The following is a 15,645-nucleotide window of genomic DNA, read 5'->3' as shown; positions in this document are numbered from 1 at the left end:
TCTCTATCACACACACACATACACACAGAGAGACAAAATAAACAACATGAATTGAAGTTTTATTCCTGTGAAGTGTTGTCCTCTATGATTGTAGATTTGTTACAGTGTGTTCATAAGTGCACGCTCATTTGTGATGTGCATGATGAAGATGGCAGATGGCATCCGGTGCTTTTCTCCATCAATTTGCACTTTGTAGACTATGGCCGAAACAGGGCTTGCAGATTTATGTAGTCAAGCTAGCTAAATTGTCCCGAGAGCCCAAACCCCCAGTTCTTAAAACGCTGGGATTGCAGAAGAATCCCATGATCACCTGGCTTTTTATGTATGTGCTGAGCATCCGACCTTCAGTGATGACACTTGACCCACGTAACTTTATTCACAGAGCCAACACACGAACCTTAATATTTGTTCTTTTATAGACCATAGTTTAGTATGTGTGGAAAGTGCAATGGAAATCAGTCCCACCATCACAAATCAAAAACCCACAAGATACTCTAGCAGATTGCAGGCAGCTTGGTACCCATTTAAGTTTAAGTATTTGGCAGAAGGAATATTATTTTGGCTTCAAAGTCTCTCTCCATGTTACATTTAAAAAAATGTATCACATGATTCCCTCTCATATGCTTTCATTGTGCTCTCAGCTAGTCTAAAGAATTGGCATCCATATGTATAAAAGTCTGTTCCTTTTACCGTTTAAGTAGACTACATAGAGTTTACATAGCACTTAGGGGGTGGTGGAAAGAGTGCATTATTTCACATGTTTATACAGCAAAACAAACCAACAGCCTGTCCCTCTGAGAATGAAACTACCAAATGTTTGCTGCTGGTAAATGGATGTGCTCTGAAGCCTTCCCACGAGTTTGCTTTGACAGATGTCTGCTGATGGACATTTGCACAAAAGTCTCTGGAATGCCTTATTTTATGCCCACTGTCAGTTGGCACATTGCTTCTTATACCTTCTGTGTTTCCATTAAATTAGGCTGGAAACAAAGACTCCCATTTACTGAGAAAATTCTTTCCTTTGTGAAATGGTGAACAATTATGACCATTACCCTGTCAGCCATTTCTATCAGCTCAATTAACAACAGCAGCAGCAAAAAAAAAAAAAAAAAAAAGCTTCCACACTGTTTTCTGAATCAAAGTTATTTCAAGTGGAGTCTGCCTTTGGCAAAGAAAAGTTTGAAAGTGGTTAATCAACATGGGGAGAAGGTAGAAAAGGCCATTTATTGCTAACTTTCATTAGGATTCTGAGAAAAGAAACTGTGTTCTGTAGACCACAGTTGTTGGGAAAATGTACTGTCTACATCCCTAAGAAGAATATCCCATGACTTACAAAATGAAATCACCATGAATATATAAGAGGTTGTAGGAAAGCATGTTTGGATGAATTAGCATCAAATAAAGAAAATGTGTACATGGAATAGTATTTAATACTTTAATGACAATGTATTCCAGACACTTTCAATTCCAAAAACATGAAAAAAGTTAATACTAAAAAAAATGTCATCGTCTCTAACGTTTTTCCAGAGGTAATCATTTGAAAAAAATTAGTTTATTCCTTGCAAATTTTAGACAATGTATTTGTTCATATTCATTCTCCACTCTTACTCCTAACTCCTGCTAGATCTAGCCCATCAGTCTGTTTCCCCACAGGTTCATTCTCTCTTTTTTATTTATTTATTTTTTAATAGGCCATCAACTCCAGTTTCTGTTGTTCATGTATTTCTGGATATCGAGCCATCTCTAGGAGCATGGTCAACCTATCAGTAGTCACAGCTTTAAAAGTAATCTGTTTTCAATAAAAGAAAAATATAATTGATAACTTTTATATTTAAAAACCATTATAATATATATAATGTCCGATTTTTATCATTTTTGTTAAGATACATTTTTCAGGTTTGCTCGATTTGGCTAGAAATTTAAGAACATTTGTCTAATTTCCAGAGGTTATCAAATTTTATTGCATGGGTTTCTGATACAAATATTGATGACATTTCAGACTTGCAAATGCAAGCCAACAAACAAACAAACAAACAAAACTCCCTTCCCAAGATTCTGTGGAGTGTTTTTATCTCCTCGGGGATGGAAGCCTGTTAACCTCTTCCATTCCATACTTGAATGTTTACTGGCTAGCTTGATCTTGTACAAGCAGCAATCTGAACTGTGATTTAATGAGTTTAATGGCCTTTCTTATTCAGAAGACATGTTTTGCTCCAGCCTTCCTGACATCTGTCTCTTACTATCTCCTTTCCCATAATCATTAATGGCCCCTCAACTTTGGAGAATGGAGATTAGATAAATAGATAACCCATTTGTGGTCAAGCACATCAATTTCTTATACTCTATATTTCAACCTGATGTGAATTAGTGTTTTTGCCATGATCCACTCTACAGAGAAACTTCTCTGATGAGATCTGAGAGACACACTAATTCTAGCACAGGGCTGCTCTCAGCAAACCCTCTAGAGATGCATTTTAAAATACTAGTACCAAGCATTACAACAATCTGTTCAAATGTAATTGGATTAATTATTACTTAATTAATAACTCATTTATCACTCATAGAAAAGCTTCTTTGCAAATTTTAAACATGATAACTTATTATTCATTTATCAATAATTTATCAATTATTATTATTGACATTCTAAGTTTTTGGTAACTGTTTTCAGGTGGAAAAGTATACCTTGGGTCAAAAGGAAGTAGAAATGTTTGCTAAACTATATGTACATTAAAATATAAGCCAAACACTTTAAGCTCTGTTTTTCTGTAGCATGTTTGTTATTTTAGAACCATACTTTAATCCTAACAATGGCTTCTTGTTTCACAAATCAGAATAAACCTCTTACAAAACAAAGAAATAGTTTTCTCAATAATTACATTCACAGATAGCAACCCTCTAAAATGTTTCTTTAGGATTCTAGTTTTTGTTTCAATTATTATTTAAATATCTTATTAGAAACCTACATTTATTTTACCAATAACATTTGTTATTAAAAGTATAAAGCAATAATAAAAAAAATTTTCAAGCAAATGATTCCAAGAAACAAGCTGTAGTAACCATTCTAATATCAAATAAAACAACTTCCCACCAAAAGCTATCAAAAAGGTTAAGGTAGGACACTTCACACTCATCAACGGAAAATATCTACCAAGAAGAACTCTCAATTCTAAACATCTATGGTCCAAATGCAAGGGCGCCCACCATCATAAAACAAACTCTACTAAAGCTCAAAGCACACATTGCACCTCACTCAATAACACTGTCATTAATGGAGAGATCATGGAAATACCAACTAAACAAAGATACATTGAAACAAACAGAAGTTATGAACCAAATGGATTTAACAGATATCTATATTACATTCCATCCTAAAGCAAAAGAATGTACCTTCTTGGTAGCACCTCACAGTACCTTCTCCAAAACTGACCATATAATGTTCACAAAAATGGCCTCAACAGATACAAGAAGAATGAAATAACCCCATGCATCCTATCAGATCACTACAGACTAAGGCTAGTCTTCAATAGCAATAAAAACAACAGAAAGATGAACAAAGCTCTATTCAATAATAACTGGGTCAAGGAAGAAATAAAGAAATTAAAGACTTTAGAATTTAATGAAAATGAAGGCACAATATACCAAAACTGATGGTGCACAATGAAAGCAGTGCTAAGAGGAAGTCTCAGCTCTGAGTGCCTCCAAGGCATACACTACCAGCTTGACAGCACACCTGAAAGCTCTAGAGTAAAAAGAAGCAAATACACCAAAGAGGAGTAGACTGCAGGAAATATTCAAACTCAGGCTTGAAATCAACCAAGTAGAAACAAAAATAACTATACAAAGAATCAACAAAACCAGGAGCTGGTTCTTTGAGAAAAAAAACAAGATAGATAAACCCTTAGTCAGACTAACCAGAGGGCATGGAGACCATATCCAAATCAACAAAAATCAGAAAAGAAAGGGGACATAGAACAACAGAAACTGAGGCAATTCCAAAAAAAAAATCATCAAATCTTACTATGAAAGCCATTTTCAACAAAACTGGAAAATCTGGATGAAATGGACAATTTTCTAGATAGATATCAAATACCAAATTTAAATCAGGAGCAGATAAACCATCTAAATAGTCCTATAACCCATAAAGAAATAGAAGCAGTCATTAAAAGTCTCCCAACCAAAAAAAGCCCAGTTCCAGATGATTTTAGTGCAGAATTCTAGCAGTCGCTGGAGGAAGACATAATACCCATACTATTCTACAAAATAGAAGGAGAAGGAATACTACCCAATTCATTTTATGAAGCCACGGGTATTCTCTTGGAGATGGAATGGTTTCTGTCTAATCAGGAACTTGTCACAATTTCCTTTCATAGAAAACTTCATAAGAGATATTTTTTTCTACTTCTATCATGTTTGATGTTTCAAATAGATTTCAAAAACTGGTTGAGTGCATATTACTTTTATCTTCAGGAGATATCATGTATATGAAACAGGCATTTAACTATTATAAATTATTTTGATGACTTAAAAAGGTCAATACTGAGTTGTATACTTTAAAATAAGTTTTTTAAATTTAATAATAATAAAAATATCACTCCATAATCTACATGCTTCTCCAATTCCAAAATGTGCATCACCACTCTGGCCTCTACTTACACTTCATGCACAGGAAGTACAACTGTCAATGCTGGCAAATCACCCAAACAAATAAAACAAAAGCTGGAAAGAACCCAGGTATCCCTCAACAGAAGAGTGGATGCAAAAAATGTGGTATATCTACACAATGGAGTACTAATCAGCCATTAGAAACAATGAATTCATGAAATTCTTAGGCAAATGGATGGAGCTAGAGAACATCATACTAAGTGAGGCAACCCTGACTCAAAAGGTGAATCATGGTATGCACTCACTAATAAGTGGATATTAACCTAGAAAACTGGAATACCCAAAACATAATCCACACATCAAATGAGGTACAAGAAGAAAGGAGGAGTGTCTTCTTGTTCTGGAAAGACTCAGTGAAGCAGTATAAGGCAAAACCAGAGCAGGGAAGTGGGAAGGGGTGGATGGGAGAACAGGAGGAGGGAGGGGGGCTTATGTGACTTTCGGGGAGTGGGGGGCCAGAAGGGGGGAAATCATTTGAAATGTAAATAAAAAATATATCAAATAAAAAAAAGAATGCATTAAAAAAAACCAAGAAGAAAAAAAAAGTGAAGAATAGTTTCTTTTCAGGAAAAGAGAAGTGTAGTAGCTGATGTACATAATCCTCATACTAGGCATTCTAAGGTAGAAAGATTGGCAAAAGTCTAAGTTTGCTCTCAGTTTCCTGAAAGCCCTATGTACTATGTAGTACACCCTGTCTGAAGAAATCCATCTCTTTAATTAAAAAACATTCATTCATACATACATACATACATACATACATACATATATACATACATACATACATATATGCATACATACATATATACATACATCATAAACAAATCTCAGATGGAAAGAGAATTTCAACACTCAGCCTGCGATTTATTTGAAGGAAGACATGTTCTCCACATTGCAGTAAGGTCATATTCTTCAAATAATTTTTTTTTCTTTTTGAGAAAGAAGATAAATCATAGTCAGTGCAGCAGAAAATGCCCAGAGCTCTTAAGATTCGGTGTATCTGTCTTATGCACACCCAACATGATATGAGTTCATGAGACAGTGGGAAAGTTGCTTTCTTTCCTGGAGGGTACACAGACTCAGAGTATAAGTTTCACTACAGACATTTGTTAGGGCACAATAAGGTCAGAACTTGACCTAGAATTACATTTATTTTTCTTAGTCTTTGGCCCATTTCTTGGCCTGCTCCATAATCTATGGATTCTTTTTTCTTTTTCCTTAAGTATTTGCCCTTTTCATATACCCAAAAGATGCTCCATTATGTTACAAAAGCAGTTATTATCTATGTTTAGAGCAGCTTTATTTGTAATAGCCAGAAACTAGAAACATCCTAGATGTCCAAAAACTGATGAATGGATAAAGAACCTGGTGCAGCTACACAATGGAATATGGTTCAGCTATTAAAAACAAAAACATGAAAATTTCAGGCAAATATAGGGAACTTGAGAGTACCATCCTTAGTGAGGTTACCCAGTCCCAAAAGGATGCATGTTATATATTCACTTTGAAGTAGATATTGTCCATAAAATCCAGGACACCCATCCTACACTCCACAGCCCAGGAAAAGCTAAACAAGAAGGAAGGCACAATGGAGGATGCTTGAATCTCACTTGCAGGAATAAAATAGTCCTAAGAGGCCAATGGAGGGAGGGAACTGGGTGGGAGAGGAGAGGGGTAGAGGAACGCGATATGTTCAGTATCAGGTACGGGGAGAAAGAGGAGGGATCACCAGATCACCATGAAATGAGTAGAAATTAGCAACTGACAGGACTAGGGAGGCAGGGAGCACATTCAGGAAGAGACAGGGACCTCAGATAAGGCATGTGCCCAAAAATCAATGGAGGTGTCCTTGACTGTGACCCATAGCACTGGAGATTTGGAACCTAAATAATCTAAGTTCTGTAGCCAGGCAGAAATCCTAGTGGAGCAATAGTTACACATACCCGCCCACAATAATTTCTACCCCAAATTTATCCCGTCTACAAGAGATGCAGAAACAGGGGACTGAGGGAAAATCTAACCAGTAACTGGCCCAACCTGAGACCCATCCCGTGTGTTATGCTTTATGAAAAAGATCAAGCAGAATATGCTTTGTAGAGCCCGGTATAGCGAGGCAGAAGGAATGACTCCTGGGGCCCATGCTCAGGTATCCCTTTCTCCTGAGGTACCAGTCACTGACCACTGTTACAGCATAGGATAGTTTGCTTACGGCATGGGACAGGGAGTTGAGCAGGGAGCAGATACAGAGTAAAACAGAGAGAGGGAGAGGGAAAGGGGGAAGAGAGGGAGGGAGAGGTATGGAGAGAGGGAGAAAAGGTTCAGGGAGATAAGAAAGTCAAAAAGAATAAGAGAGCAAGGAGGAGGCAAACAGCATCTTTTATAGTAAGCTGGTCCTACCTGGTTGTTGCCAGGTAACTGCAGGTTGGAGCCTTGAAGGAATGCTAACACCATGGGCTAGCATCAGTCACTGACAGTTTTAATGATATTCTACTATACTTGCAGACAGGAGTCTAGTATGGCTGTCCTCTGAGAGGCTCCTCCTAGCTGCTGATTCAGACAGATGCGGAGACCCACAGTCAAACAATGGATTGAGTTGTAGACTCTTAAGGAAGAATGGGTGAAAGGTTTGTGGCCCCTTTGGGGATAGGAACTCCACATGAAGACCAACAGAATTAACTAACCTGGACTCTTGGGGGTCTCAGAGATTGAACCATCAACCAAAGAACATACACAGGCTGGACTTAGGCCTCCCAGCACATATGTAGCAGATGTGCAGCTTGGTCTTCATGTGAGTCCTAGTCAACTGGGGCTGGAGCTATTCCAAAAGCTGTTGCCTGTACATGGGATATGCTCTAATTGGGCTGCCTTGTCTGGCCTCAGTGGGAGAGGATGAGCCTAGCCTCACAGAGACTTGATGTGCCAGGGTTGGGGGTACACAAGAGCAAGGTTCTACTTGCTCAAAAAAGAAGGGGGGATGGGAAAGGACTGTGAAAGGGGATTACTGGGAAGGCATAGTGAGAGGATGTATACTGAATAAATAAAATAATAATAATAATAATAATAATAAAAATAATAATAATAATCAAAAAAGTCAAAAAAGAAAAAAATCAGACTAATATATGACATAATCTTGAGTTTTTCCAGTCCCTAATGCCAGACATGATTCCAGTGGTATTAACTGTCCAAAGTGCCATTAATGATAGGTTACTTACCAACTAATAATGTAGTAGCTAAAAAGTAATCTTTGATATAAAACTGACTGTTGGAATATCAAATAACTTACATTTTACAACTGTTATTTTACTTAATGTTCCCTTTGCAGTGTCGGATATAATGACAAAAGCTTCAGTGTTCTATTTTTGGAAAAAGGCTCTCTATATAAGAAGAAAAAGAAAAGAATTATAAATGTAAATCACTACATGATATTTTAGAAAAATGGCCATATTTGTAAAACTTTGTATAATATATTCACATAATTATTTTATAGTATTGTAGTTATTATTTTCAATATGTACTATGGTTGGTTTATTAATTAAATTTTATTATGCATTTATAAATGCATAGAAATCAAACATTGAACATAAGGAAAAACAGGATTTTTTTTTTTTATCTCATCCAATGTATAGTTGACTCCCTGGGATCCTGTTGTCTGGCTACTGTCTCTAGACTATCTCATGTGTTGGTTTTCTTAATTTATTTTCTTACTGTGATTAATTCCTTCCATATTGTTGCTTTAGAAATGTAAAGCGGAAATTTCGGGTTCTGTCATTGGATGCAGACTCATGTGGTGTTTGGCTGGGGCAAGACCTGTGGGAAGACACATGACATTTGGAGAGAGTGTAAATAGGACTCAACAGACAGTGACCAGGTAACATGTTCTTGGGCCTTGCTTCTTCACTGATCTTTTCATTTCAAATGATTTCCCCTTTCTAGGATCTCCCCTCCCCAAAAGTTCCATAAGCCCTCTTCCCTCCCTCTGTTCCCCAATCAACCCCTTCCTGCTTCCCTATCCTGGTATTCCCCTACACTGTTGCACTGAGACTTTCTAGGACCAGGGGCCTCTCCTTCTTCATTTCATTGAGAGAGGCATGGCTGTGAACTTCTGGTGACATAGCTGTTTCTGGTTGTTCCCACTGACTTGTGCTGTTTTATCAGAGGCCTGGATTTTTCTGCTGGATTATGCTACTGCTGCTGAATCCTTTTTGATATTCTATACTACCAAACCTGACTGCTGGTATCCTGCCGGAGATTGAAATCAGTCCCAGAAACTAATCCTGAACAGGTTCACATACCCTTGTCCTATTTACTGTCTTTTCCCCCTACCTTTGGACAAAGGCCTAAAAGGGGAGGGGTGTCGATGCATTTAAAAACCCTTATTAAAGTAGGTTTTTAAAAAATCTAATCTTACAGGATCACATTCTTTGCTTCCCTCATTTTTCCAGTTTGAAGTTCAGGTCATGATTTTCAGCCTTCCTCTTCCTAATGCACATGCATATACTGTTTATAATGCCCTTTAAGCACAGCCAGTAACCCACAAGTTAAACTACATTGTATTTTCATGCACATTCAGTTCAAAATGTTTTCAATTTAGCTTGTGACTACCATACTGCACTATTTAGATTACATATATCTGGAGATTTTCATTCTCTTTCCATTTGGAAATTTGCCATTGGCCACATTATACTATGGCAAATATTGCAGCATTTCAGATCTTACAGTCTTTATAAATATGCTGTGTATTTTTTAAAGGATGCTCTGATGATGTTTGAAATACAATTGAACATACTTTATTTTATGATGTCTATGGAGTTATCTATATGAATGTCACATAATATAAATTCACTCATGTTTATATTTGAGTACTATACATAATTTAATGATTTTACTGCTGCTATTTTATAATGAATTTCTAAGAATAGAGTGCACAAGTTAAATTGTTTTGGTTGTTTTGAAGCATTTCTGTAAAGAACATCAGTTTTACAAAGACTGTAGTCCCTTTTTTCATTATGTTTTGTAACATTTTACTGTAATACTTTTTTTTCTGAAGTCATGTCTTTTTGCTGTATCAATTTCCTTCCTTTGAGCAGAATCTCAGGGCACATTCTTTTTCAACCTTGTATTTTATCCTACGTAGCTTTATATAAAATGTAGGCTTCTTGTATGCACTATAGAGACACCTTGACCTTTCCTTATTCTGTTGGACACAGCTCTGTTCTTACTGGGCCTTCTTGTTCTTGTGGTGGGCTACATTACATCAAGATCTTAGATTGGAGGTTGATTGCGGTCATAATTGATGCTCTTATTCCATTCTTAAATTTACAAGAGTACCCAATGTTGCACAGTTCTTCATTATGTTTTTATATCCATCAGACGTAGACACACTCTATCAGCAATGCCTGCCCTGATGGGCTGACCTTATCTCCAAGGTCCTAGTGTAGCCATGGCTATAAACAAATTTGTGTGCCTGGCCAAATGAAATAGAACTCTCATGATTTTTCACTATTTCTTTTTTTTCAAACAACAATTTCCTAACTGTGGACAATAGTTAGAAACCTTCAATGTTATTTAGAATGCTAATTTCAAGGTTTTTATGAACTGGCAGTTAAATTACTATAGATATTTGTGTTACATGAAGAATAATTTCTCTAGTCTTATCCTATTTCAACTATTTCCTGTGAACAATTAATAATGGTGTATATGTGTGCATGTACATGTGTGCCTTTATATTAGATATCTTATAGCAAATGAATCTATGCACAAATGTTATCTTTTCACAGAAATGAGGTACCTTTTCTCAGGCATGTTGAGTGCTGAGAGACAATGTCAGTTTATTTGACTGCTGGTTTTGTTATCATAGGCACACTTTAGCTTAGGAGAAGATTGAGAATAACTGAACACACTTTTCATTTTAGAATTGGGCTGAGAGTTTGGAGGTGTTCACATAGATACTCCTGAAAATCTAAGTTTAATCTGTTCCATTCTTATGTCACTTCTATATGTTTTTAGGGTTAATCATTTGATATTAGATAGCTGATTAGTATGTTCTTCCTTGAGGAGACTATTTCTCCAGATCCCATCATTCCTTAGATACTGGTACCTCTTTTAGTATTGAAGTATCCTGAGATTTATTTTCCATCCTCATTGGTATGACTATTGTTAGCATCCTTGTTGATCTTCTGTTTTGCACTTCAGGAGCTAAATATGGAAGAGTGAAGTCATGTCAAACTCAAGAGATTTCTGCAGATATACTGTTAAATCTACATTTGTTGCAGGGGATAGGGAAGCTGTGATGATTTGAGGTCAATTTAGTACTCAATCAATCCTTGTTAGATAAGTCCTGACGAAAGCAGAATCAGCAGGACTCAGCAAGATTCAGTGACCATTTAACCATTCAAAAAAAATGTTTAGCATTCTTTAGTCATTAAGAAAATTATGTAATCAAAGATGACTTTTCCTTACAGACTCATTAGAAAGCATGGTCCACATATTGGAGTACTAGATTGTTTAAATATATCAAAGATAAGAATGACAAAGCAAAAATACGTTCTCTGGGATTCCAGTGTCAGGTGACTCAGCTAAGTCTTCTCAGTTTCCCTGGTGACGCCCAGTAGCAGTGCCCCCCTTCCTCTGAGCTGTTAAGGACAGTGAAATTATGGCCAAGAGGCTGTTAGGTGGAGCTTGCTTTGCCTAGGCCTACCCCCAAGAACCTGTGAAGACAGGCCCGCTGGTTTGCAGAGTGCTCATTAACTATAGACCAACAGAACAACAGCAAGAGTGGAAGGAAGAAAAGTATTGCAACACACTTTCCATACACTATGAGCTATAGTGTGAGGCTAAAGGAAAACAGACTGAAGCCATGTGTGCCAGGGGGGGTGGGGGCAGGCCAAGACCATCATCCTTTCTCAGCCTGGTGTCCTGTCACTCAGAACCTACCTATTAGCCAGCAGCCAATATGCATTCTTCCCCTTATGCAAGCACCTTGTCTTTCAATACATTCTGGGGATATGGCAGCATTAACTGTGTTTACCAGGACCATACACTGCAAACACTCCAGCGACATCCACCGTTCACTATTCTCACTCTGTGAGAACAAGAACTAGTGGTTGTTGTTGTTTTCCCAGTGCCCTAAAAATTTGAAAAGCTCTAGTGAAACATTATCAAGATGTCAAGAAAGGAAAAGCTATGTATTTCCAGATGAAGTCACTGTCACTCTTTGGAGGGTATTGCAGACTTAATCACAGAGTTTGTTGGTTACTGACCCTTTGCTATCACGAGGCTGGACAAGATGGAGAGGGGTTCCCTTCTACCTCCATGGTCTCACTATCCAGCCAGTCTTAATGTGCAGACACACTGCTTAATGAATCTATAAAGAAACAGACACATCTGGAGCCATCAGGAATGTTTTCTGCGATCTTGCAACACACATGAGGAAATCCTGTTGCATTCCATACCTAAGGGCTGAGGCAAGGCACCTGCAGGAAACAAGCTTTCAGGCCACGAAAAGACATTATGAAGATGTATGCTGCTGATGGGATGCCTGTGAGCAGGTGGCCTGAGTGACATCCCAGTGTGAACAGATGACTGGGTCAATGTACACATGGCCATTCTGACTGTCCCCTTCCTGCAGCTGGACCATGTCTGACAAAGCTTCAGTGGGAAGTTCTCAGCACGAAGAAAAACCACCACATTAACCTCAAACTCCACTTTGAAGTTGGGGGTCTCCAGTGTTGGACAGGTGAATATTCTGGGGAAGACCATGTACAGGGGGGCAGAAAGGTTCCTACAAATGTACTTATCAGCGATTTTAATATTCTGAATCTCCATGACATCACGTGCATATAGCCTTCTGCACACCCATTGGCCTCTTCCAGGACCAACTGAAGCTCTATGCTCCCTCTATGCTCTGAATAGCAGAATCCGAGTGTTCCAACACCAGCTCTTCTGTCAGAGGCTGTGTGATAGCACAGTTAGTGGAGTTCAAAAGTCCTCTAATGAAGAATTTGGGAAGTAAAGCTCTCTCTTTGACATTCTGCAAGGTTTTTGGGTTGATCTTGAAGTGAATAGAACTTGGATTCAACTTCCCCTTCTGAGGAGCAGAGTGAAAGATGAATTCACAGGTCCTGGTCAGGTCCTTGGCCAACAGGGACCACCACAAGTCACAGCATAGTGTATACTTAATGCTGAGAAACAAGCAGTTATAAGTATCATACAGTACTTTGCTGCCTTTCACAAGCAGAAGAACCTCACCTCACAACCTCAGTCTTGCCAGTGGGTATCTTTTCTGGCTTTAGCACATCTATGGTGCTGTTGATAATCTGGATCTGCTGCACAGAGTTGTAAAAGGTTTTGAACACACCACCACTTTTGGTCCTGAGCAGGAGGTTTACAGTCCAGTCTATTGTCAAAGAGACTTCCTTGTACTGGACTGAGTCCTTGCTAGAGATGACCACAAGACCAGACTGCATTTTCCCGGTGTGATACACTTTATTTGCTGTTTATCTTGATGTCCAGAGTGGTCCCCATCTCGGATTATTCTCAAAGGCCAAAACTTCCAGCCACTCTTGACCCAGTTGCCTTGCCTCTGATCATTAACTATTCTTTTTTTATTATATATTTTTATTTTCTATATTCTTTGTTTACATTTCAAATGATTTCCCATTTCCCAGATCCCCCCTTCCCATATGTCCCATAAACCTTCTTCTCTCCACCCATTCTCCAATCACCTCTCTCCTTTTTCTCTGTCCTGATACTCCCCTACAATGCTGGATCAAGCCTTTCGAGGATCAGGACACTCTCCTTACTTCTTCATGGGAGTCATTTCTTATGCTAATTGTGCCTTGGGTATTCAGAGCTTCTGGGCCAATTAATATCCACTTATCAGAGATTGTTTTCCATGTGTATTCTTTTGTGATTGGGTTTCCTCACTTAGGATGATATTTTCCAGATCAAACCATTTGCCTAAAAATTTTGTGAATTCATTGTTTCTAATTGCTGAGTAGTATTCCATTGTGTAAATATACCACATTTTCTGTATCCATTCCTCCATTGAGAGATATCTGAGTTCTTTCCAGCTTCTGGCTGGAAAATAAATAAGGCTGCTATGAATATAATGGAGCATGTGTCTTTATTGCATGCTGGGGAATCCTTTGGGTATATGGCCAGGAGAGGTATAGCAGGGTCCTGTGGAAGTGTCATGTCCAGTTTTCTGAGGAACCACCAGACTGATTTCCAAAGTGGTTGTACCATCTTACAACCCCACCAGCAGTGGAGGAGTGCTCCTCTTTTTCTCCACATCCTCTCCAACACCTGCTGTCTCCTGAGTTTTTAACCTTAGCCATTGTGACTGGTGTGAGGTGAAATCTCAGGGTTGTTTTGATTTGCATTTCCCTAATGACTAATGATGTTGAGCATTTCTTAAGGTGCTTCTCGGCCAACCAAATTTCTTCAGGTAAAAATTCTTTGGTTACATCTGTACCCCATTTTTTAATACGGTTATTTGGTTCTCTGTGGTCTAACTTCTTGAGTTCTTTGTATATATTGGATATTAGCCCTCTATCAGATGTAGGATTGGTGAAGATCTTTTCCCAATTTGTTGGTTGCCATTTTGTCCTTTTGACAGTGTCCTTTGCCTTATAGAAACTTTGCTTAAGTGACCCGAAAACCTCCACCAGAGAACTCCTACAGCTGATAAACAACTTTAGCAAAGTGGCTGGTTATAAAATCAATTCAAGCAAATCAGTTGCCTTCCTATACTCAAAGGATAAACATGCTGAGAAAAAGTTAGGGAAATGACACCCTTCACAATAGCCACAAATAATATAAAGTATCTTGGTGTGACTTTAACCAAACCAGTAAAAGATCTATGCAACAAGAACTTCAGGTCTCTGAAGAAGGAAATTGAAGAAAACCTCAGAAAATGGAAAAATCTTTCATGCTCATAGATTGTCAGGATTAATATAGTTAAAATGGCCATCTTGCCAAAAGCAATCTACAGATTCAATGTGATCCCCATCAAAATCCCAACTCAGTTCTTCACAGAGTTAGAAAAAGCAATTCTCAAATTCATCTGGAATAACAAAAAACCCACGATACCTAAAACTATTCTCAGCAGTAAAAGAACTTCAGGGAGAATCAGTATACCAGACCTCAAGCAATACTACAGAGCAATAGCGTTAAAAACTACATGGTATTGGCACAGTGACATGCAAGTGGACCAATGGAATAGAATTGAATCCACACACCTATGGTCACTTGATCTTCGACAAAGGAGTGGAAAACATCCAGTGGAAAAAAGATAGCCTTTTCAACAAATGGTGCTGGCTCAACTGGAGGTCAGCATTTGAAGAACTCGAATTGATCCATTCTTATCTCCTTGTACTAAACTCCACTCCAAGTGGATCAAGGACCTCCATGTAAAACCAAACACACTGAAACTAATAGAAAAGAAACTGTGGGAAACCCTTGAGGACATGGGCACAGGAGGAAAATTCCTGAACAGAACACCAATAGCTTATGCTCTAAGATCAAGAATTGACAAATGGGACCTCATAAAATTACAAAGTTTCTGTAAGGCAAAGGATCATTAGCTATTCTTTTTTTTCATAGTTAGTTCTTTTTTAAATTTTATTCGATATATTTTTTTATTTACATTTCAAATGATTTCCCCTTTTTAGACTCTTAGCCAGACTGACCAAAGGGCAGAGAGAAAGTTTCCAAATTAACAAAATTAGAAATGAAAAGGGGGATATAACAACAGAAACTGAGGAAATTAAAAAAATCATCAGATCCTACTACAAAAGCCTATACTCAACACAACTGGAGAATCTGGAGGAAATGGACAATTTCCTAGACAGATACCAAATACTAAAATTAAATCAGGACCAAATAGATCATCTAAACAGTCCCATAACCCCTAAAGAAATAGAAGAGGTCATAGAAAGCCTTCCAACCACAAAAAGCCCAGGACCAGATGGTTTCAGTGCAGAA

At 37.9% G+C, this 15,645-nt stretch overlaps 1 pseudogene; it reads right to left on the bottom strand.

Moving 5' to 3' along the window:
• Window positions 1-12,051: 12,051 nt before the first annotated feature.
• On the bottom strand, window positions 12,052-13,182 carry LOC127687886 (vacuolar protein sorting-associated protein 26C-like; annotated as a pseudogene).
• Window positions 13,183-15,645: the final 2,463 nt, after the last annotated feature.

This window comes from Apodemus sylvaticus, chromosome 6 (genome assembly GCF_947179515.1).
Source record: "Apodemus sylvaticus chromosome 6, mApoSyl1.1, whole genome shotgun sequence".
NCBI lineage: Eukaryota > Metazoa > Chordata > Mammalia > Rodentia > Muridae > Apodemus > Apodemus sylvaticus.
Note: the sequence above shows the minus strand (reverse complement) of the source record. Positions and strands in the feature narration are given on the sequence as shown.